This window comes from Anabrus simplex, chromosome X (genome assembly GCF_040414725.1).
Source record: "Anabrus simplex isolate iqAnaSimp1 chromosome X, ASM4041472v1, whole genome shotgun sequence".
Lineage (NCBI taxonomy): Eukaryota > Metazoa > Arthropoda > Insecta > Orthoptera > Tettigoniidae > Anabrus > Anabrus simplex.
Window position 1 is genome coordinate 159195878 of NC_090279.1, and position 8511 is coordinate 159204388.

Genomic DNA, 8511 nt, shown 5'->3' on the forward strand with positions numbered 1-8511 from the left:
ATAATGAATGAGACAATTAGCAGAAAAAAATTGAGAGTATGATAAGGATGTTGTAATGACTTTTATTGACATCCAGAAGGTGCAGTGGTTGCTTGTGAGTTTTGAGACTATGGATTCAATCAAAGGTAACAAAATATTGATAACAAATGGTCCAAATCTCTTATTTTGGTTTTGGTCCATCTGCTATCTTTTCCCATAGTGAAAATCAAAAATGGAAAGCAGTACAGTCTATACCTTATGCTACAATCCACAGTCCATGCTTTCCTCTTCTACTTTTGAATGTACGCTTTTACTCTTTCCTGTTAACAGACTGCTTCTGCTTTGGGGTTTTGGCCAGCTTAAGCTTTTTATTTTTGACCGAACCTCCAGTGAAGGTTTAGTAAAGTCAGTCTCCAGAAAATAATTCATGCTGTTTTTTGTTTTGTTTTATAAAGGTAAGTGACTTACCTTTTAAAAAAAAAAAGGTAAGTCACTTACCAGAAGGGGAACAAGAGAGAAGCCTCCCCGCAGGATGTGTTAAGAATATTAACACGTTGGGTGCCATGTGACGCCATATGGTGTCACGCTGGTCTTCAAATTTGAGATGGCGTGACGCCATATGGCGGCACACAGGTCTTGAAATCAGAGTTGGCCTGACCCCATATGGAGGCACAGCAGAGTTTCGGGTAATGCGCTGTAGGAAAATCAGCTGTGACATCTATGCGCGTAAAATTGGTACTACGTAAAGTGCGAACTACAGGGTCTATTCCAGCTATGTATTGCTATTATGTGCCACCATATGGCACTACAGTATTCTTCCAAAATCATTGAGTGCCCAGTGATCATTCTCACAAGTGAAAGCACCCCAGGCCTTGTTTATTTCCTCATTTACGTGCAAAATTATAATTTGGTTTTTATAGCTGTGCAAAAATATAAAGAAATGGCGGATATTGGTAATATTCTTGGTATAAATGGTAAGTGACTTACCAAGAAGAGAATTAGTGAATTGGATTTTTGTGAATTACTTATGGATTCTGATGGAGAGAAAGATGTAAATGTTGATGACAGTGAATATAACGCTAGTGACGATGAGTGCACTGACATGATGGATGTATCGAGTGATGTGGAAGACAGTGGCGATACTGATAGTGACATTATAGGTGGGGACGATGCTGGTGATAATGGTGTACACAATCATGTGAACAATGATGAATGAGGTCCTTTTGTAGGGACACAGAAAGGTTTTCCATTTACACCCCAGGGGCATCTAAATCTCCAAATTGATGCTTATTCAGCCACAGGAGCACGCGCATCAGGAATTTTGAATCGGTCTACAACTAACCCTAAAAACATAAAGAGCAGACCGATGGCCACACGACCCTTTTAGTTGCCTTCTATGACAGGCAGGAATTACGTGTGGATGTATTTAACCCTTCCCATTCACAAGTGGTCCAACACATGGTATCGGTACCAAACCACAATTCGTGTCCAAGCCTTGGTCGCCCCTTTTCAGTTGCCTCTTACGACAGGCAGAGTATACAGGGGGTATATTCTTCATCCGCGTCCCCCACCCGCAGAGGGTAAAATTACGTAATGAAATATAAGGACTTGTTTTGCATTTCAGCAGGTTTTCATAAATATTGTGTTAGTTTGAATTATTTCATAACTTTGACATATTTGCAATTTGTGTTGTACATTCTATATAAAGCATCGAAAAATTCTGTGATACCGTATGGCATCATGCTATATTTTATGCTTAGTAAAAATTGATATGACACCATATGGCGTCACACATGACCTTGGTATGATGAGATGAAGTTTACTTAATACATCACATTAATATATCCCAGCATTACATAAACAGCCTACAAGACGTATAATTGCTATGGCACCAGTGGAATACTATTCAAATTTATGCCTGGCACCAGTGGAATAGTGTGCTACAATCAGCTTGGCACTCAACATGTTAATTAAATTCATCCGAGTGTTCCCTGGGCAACGGACTAGGACATTTCCTAGACGGCTGATTCTCTCACACCAGAAGCATCTTTTGTAAAATATTTCATTCAGGTGACCACCTAGAATTTAACATGACAGCAAAGAAATATTAAAGTAAGTCCTTTTCAGTACCCAAATTTACAATCATGTCTTTTAACGCTGAAGGCATATCATCTTGTAAAGAAGAATTGCTGAGCAGAGTTTGTAGAGAGCAAAACGTTGATGTTGTGTGCATCCAAGAATCCCAGAGATATTAACCAGGTGCGACCCAGAATTCATGGCATGCGACTTATTGCTGAAATACCTCATAGCAAATATGGAAGTGCCATATTTACAAAACTTGAAACCTTGATTCTGTCAAGGGCATTTACAATAGAGAATGAGATTGAAATTATAACAATTGAACTTTCTAACTGAACAGTTACATCGATCTACAAGCCTCCAGCCTCCAATTTCTCCTTCAAAGAACCAGTGAACTTTAGAAACCAGAAAGTGAATTTTGTGGTGGGAGATTTTAATTGTCACAGTACCGAATGGGGATATGAACACAGTGATGACAATGGCAAGCTACTACAACACTGGGCAGATGCTATGGAACTCTCTCTTATTCATGATAGTAAACTGCCACCTTCCTTTAACAGTGGCCGTTGGAGAAAAGGATATAATCCAGATTTGATCTTTGTTACTAACAACATAGCACAACAATGCAGCAAGGGAGTATGCAACCCAGTCCCCAAGTCTCAACACAGACCAATCCTATGTCAGTTTTACTCTGCTCAGTATGTTTCCCTTTCATCGTAGATACAATTTCAAAAAAGCAGACTGGTCAAAATTCTCCGCTGTACTGGATGATATGGTCCAAAACATCAAACCAGTTCCTGAAGCATATGAACAGTTCACTGAGGCTGTTAAGAAAAGTTCTCGTAAATCTATTCCCCGTGGATGTCGCACCAGTTACATTGAAGGTCTTAATCTGGATGCAGTCTCGCAACTAGAGGACTACTACAAGCTATTTGAACAGAACCCAATGGGCGAGGAAACTATTAAAGCAGCACACGCTCTAACTTCTCTAATAGCCTCATCGAAAAGAGAGAGCTGGTCAAAATTAATGGAAGAATTGGATATGACGCAGAGCAGCCAAAAGGCCTGGAGACTCCTAAAGAAGCTGAGCAGAGATCCAACCATGAGTAACACATATTCTTCTGTTACAGCCAATCAGATTGCCCACCAACTTCTCATGAATGGCAAAATAAAACAAGAAGCGAAAACCCGGAGAGCTATGTTGAAAGTACCTGCAGGTAGGGATGAAGAAACATGTGAACTCATGCAACATTTCAATTTCAGTGAGTTGGAAAATGCAATAATCAAGTGCAAATCAGGTAAAGCTGCAGGTCTGGATGATATGCGAGTTGAGCAAATAAAGAATTTTGGAAGAAACACGAAAGAATGGTTGCTACAGTTTTATAATAACTGCCTAGAGATGTCCAAGATTCCAAAATTGTGGAGCAAAGCACGTGTAATTGCTGTTCTGAAGCCTGGAAAGGACAGCAGAGACCCCAGGAACTACAGACCAATATCTCTCCTGTGCCACCTAGATAAGATTTTTGAAAGGATGGTACTCAACAGGCTCATCCAGACTATCAACAGAAACCTCATTCCACAACAGGTAGGCTTTAGACCAGGCAATAATGCTGTTGCACAAGTTCTCAACCTCACACAGTACAATGAGGATGGTTTTGAAAATCGACAAATTACAGGGGTAGCTTTTATTGACCTCAGTGCTGCATATGATACAGTCAACCACCGTATACTGCTTCATAAGATCTTCACAATCACGAAAGATTCAAAACTTACCGGATTGATGTCAACCTTGTTGCAGAACTGCAGGTTTTTTGTTGACTTTCAAGGACAAAGAAGCAGATGGAGATCACAGAAAAATGGATTGGCCCAAGGAAGTGTACTGGCTCCATTGCTGTTTAATATTTATACCAATGACCAATCACTCCCTAACAAAACAAGAAGTTTCATGTATGCAGACGACCTTGCATTAGCCTGCCAGAGTGCAACTTTTGAAGAGGTAGAACTCACTCTTGACAGTGCTCTGAAGGAATTAGATACATATTACAAGGCTAAGCACCTAAAGCCGAATCCATCAAAATCTCTGCTTTGTGCTTTCCACCTCAAGAACAGAGAGGCATCAAGAAAATTATGTCTCCTGGAATGGAACCCCCTTGGAACATTCTTTCACCCCAAAGTACCTAGGGGTAACGCTGGACCGCTCCCTCACTTTCAGAAAACACTGTTCCAACATCAAACACAAAGTCAGTGCCAGAAACAACATCCTGAGGAAGCTGAGAGGTACAAACTGGGGTGCAAAGCCACAAGTTCTTAGAACCACTGCATTGGCTCTGTGTTACTCTGCTGCAGAATACGCATCCCCTGTGTGGTATAGATCATCCCACACCAAGACTGTGGATCCTGCCCTAAATGAAGCTTGCAGATTAATCACATGATGCCTGAAACCTACCCCTGTTGAGAAGCTATACTGTCTTGCTGGCATTGCACCTCCAAGTATTCGTCGAGAAGTCGCTGCTGATCAAGAACGACTGAAGGTTGAGAATGTTGAAGCTCACCCGCTGTTTGGTCACCAACAATCTCAATCTGGGCTGAAATCCAGGAAAAGTTTCCTCCAGACATCAAAGCCCTTGAAAGGACCACCAGATAAGGCAAGACTTTCTTTGTGGAAATCTAAGCAACAAGAATGGATGGAGCCGCGTGAACAACTTCCGGCTGGCTAAAATGAAGACTGGAGTGTTTGGAGGTCCCTTAACCGATTAAGAAATGGTGTTGGCAGGGCTAAATCCTCACTTAAGTTATGGGGCTTCACATCAGAGGACAGCAAGTGCAACTGTGGTGAACAAACAGCGAACCATATGTATCAATGTCCTCTCTGCTCATTTTCATGCTCAGAGCAAGATTTAATGCTTGCTGATGACAATGCCCTAGGTGTGGCTCAGTTTTGGCAAAACACCGTCTAGATGTACAGTAAATTTGGTCTATTTCCTTTATCTGTTAATTTTTGTAAATAGTTTAATTATTACTTTATTTTTAACTGTATGATTAAGTATGCTTCTGACACGAGTAAATAAAAAACTTACCAGAAACACAAAATGCACAACTACACTATAAAATATTTTAATACAATTATATTCACTCAATAGACGACAACAACAACAACAACAACAATGGTGTGTGGCTTCCAAAGAGGCCTGGTGGAGGTCTTCCCAGTTGATGCTGTATAGACGACCTGCGCGTTGATGAATTCTAATGATGAAGACAGCACACATACTCAGCCCCTGAGCCATCAGAATTAACCATGAAGGTTAAAATCACCATCCCAGCTGGGAATTGAACTCAAGAACGCCTGAACCGAAGGCCAGCATGCTAATAATTTACCCATGGAGCCAGGTGCTCAATAGATAAAAATAACTAACATGACACGGTAGGATGCACTCTCGTATTCCTTTCTACTGCTTCTTTTCCTCAACTCGCCCAGAGCTTACCAGTTGCAAGTGTTCAGAGAAGAGGGAGAACCTACCAAAGAAATGAGTAGTCCCACAATTAGTGTTTTTCATCCACAATAAAATGTCAACGTTCAGTGAACCGATGAAAGCACAGAACGAGCCATGCCTGGAAAATAAAACCATGCTTCTCTTCTTCAGTTGTTCTACTACTTTCCTCAGTCTATCTTCCACAACCTGCTCACAACCCTACTACTTCTTTTTATTATTCTCCTCAACCCTAAGGTTGGTGGGTAACATGCATATCTTCCAAGCATTTCTGTCTGGCCAACAACTTCAAGTGGCAAGAGGTGTGCTTGCTTTTAATGTTGTTTATAAATTGTACTCTCGGTCTTCCTTTGGTCCTTCTACCTTACCATTTTCCCTTCAAACAGGGCGGTGCATCAGTCGGAATGACGAAGCAAGTGGCAAAATTCTACTACTGTGCACCCTTATATCTGCCTGTAAAATATGTGAACTCTTGTTATCTTAATTTTTTTAAGTTTCTTTGTCCGTGGTGTATAAAAATAAAAGTATGGAGTGCATTGAGAAATAAAGGAGTTGTAGAGGAGATCGTACACATGATCCAGCTATTGTACAGGAAATGTGAAGGCAGAGTGAAGATAAATATTGGAAAGATAGAATAGTTTACAGTGAAGACAAGACTGAGACAGGGGAGTGTATTCTCCTCTCTCTCAGCCGGGATGAGTGACTCAGGAGGTTAAGGCGCTGGCCTTCTGACCCCAACTTGGCAGGTTCGATCCTGGCTCAGTCCAGTGGTATTTGAAGGTGCTCAAATATGACGGCCTTGTGTCGGTAGATTTACTGACACGTAAAAGAACTCTTGCGGGACTAAATTCCGGCACCTCTGCGTTTCTGAAAACCGTAAAAGTAGTTAGTGGGACATAAAGGAAATAACATCATCATTATTATTATTATTATTATTATTATTATTATTATTATTATTATTATTATTATTATTATTGTTCTCTCTCTTGTTTGTCACTGTAATGGACAAAGTACAGAAGAAGGTCAAAAGGAAGATAGAGCCAGAAAATACTCTCTCTCTCACCCCCTCTCCTATCATTCTCACAATTCTGAAGATGATCTCTGAGGAGGCTATTGGTCAGTTGTCTCCATCTCTTCCAGTCCTCAGACAGATGTGCTGCACCAAAGAGATTCAAGCCAGCTATATATTTGTTCATGCTTAACCATTGAGAGTGAACTTGTCCATGATATCTCTTACAAGGATCAATTCCAAGAATGATCTGCTTTTCTGTGCTGTCATTCCCACGTTGCATAGTGTGACCAAAGAATTGTAAAACTCTTTGTTTACATATTGGTGATTATCTATTCTGGAGTTGAGCTGGTTTATAATGGAGTCATTGGTGCGAAATCCTGTTCAAGGTATAGGTAACATTCTTTGTCAGCACCACATTTCAAAAGAATGTTAAAAAGAAAATCCAGTCTGGTATTTTCAGTTTTCCTCTACGGAGCTTAGACATGGACTATTTGTGCTACAGACCTGATACTACTCTTATTTTCAGTGGTAATTAGATAGAGCTATTAACTGTTCTTCTCTTCAGAGAATACAAGAACTTGGTTATTTGCTGACAATAATGTGATATGGGATGAGAGTGAAAGCATGGTACAGTACAAATTCAGGTAGATGCTTGGAGGGCACACAGCTCTGAGCTTACATCTGGGAGATAGTAGGTTTGAGCCCCACTGTCGGCAACCCTGAAGATGGTTTTCTGTGGTTTTCCATTTTCACACCAGGCAAATGCTAGGGCTGTACCTCAATTAAGGCTACAGCCACTTCCTATTCCCAGGCCTTTCCTATCCCATCGTCGCCATAAGACCTGTCTGTCCATGTGACGTAAAGCCAATTCTAAAAAGAAAAAGATACTTGGAATGAAGTAACGGAAGAATGGAGAATGAAAATAAGTAAAGAAAGAGTAAAAATGTTGGTGACATGATGACTGGAAGAGTAGTGAAGGTAGTGGTGTTACTGATTTTTGTTTTGAGCAGTACAATGAGGTACTTATAATAAAGTTAAAAAATGAGCCTCTGGAAGTAGTTGACTTGGGATGTGTAGTGTCATTAAAGTGCAACTCTAACAAAAGACTGAGCAAGTTGGCTGTGCAGTTAGGGTTGCATAGGCGTGAGCTTGAATTTGGGATATAGTGTGTTCGAATTCCACCATTGGAAGCTCTGAATATCATTTTCCGTGGTTTCCCATTTTCACACCAGGCAAATGCTGGGGCTGCACCTTAATTAAGGCCACGGCCATTACATTTCAAATCCTAACCCTTTCCCATCCTAGCATCGTGGAAAACCTTCGATCTGTTAGTGTGACGTTAAACCACTAGCAAGAAATGATCATAAATATGTCTCTCGGTCATGGCCATCTATCAACGGCTGCTAATTTCAGATGACCACCAGCTATTAGACAAAGCATGCACGGTTGCTAGGTAACATTGTCTGGCCATCCATCCATACCTTACATCACAGCCTGCGCAGCTGTGAGTTTGCATTCGGGAGACAGTGGGTTCGAACCCCACTGAAGATGGTTCTTACCGTGGTTTCTCATTTTCACACCAGGCAAATACAGGGGCTGTACCTTTATTAAGGCCACTGCCCTTTCCTATCCCATTGTTGTCACAAGACCTCTCTGTGTCGGTGCGACGTAAAGCAACTTGTAAAAAGATGTCTAATCTCAAGAATATTTTCTCTGTGTCGATGGTATTTCAGTGCAACTGTCTCTGGTTAAGAAAGATGATGATTTGATTCAAAACCAATAGCTTTAGGTTATAAGAACGGTATTTCCTCTGCAATCTAGCGATAGTAAAGGGGTAATTATTTTGAACATTGTTATGGTCCCTCGCTACATACCGTACTGTAAATTTGATTATAGATTTGATTTCAGGGGAGTACCTAATTTGCAAGTAGCCAAATTAGTGAAGAGAAATGC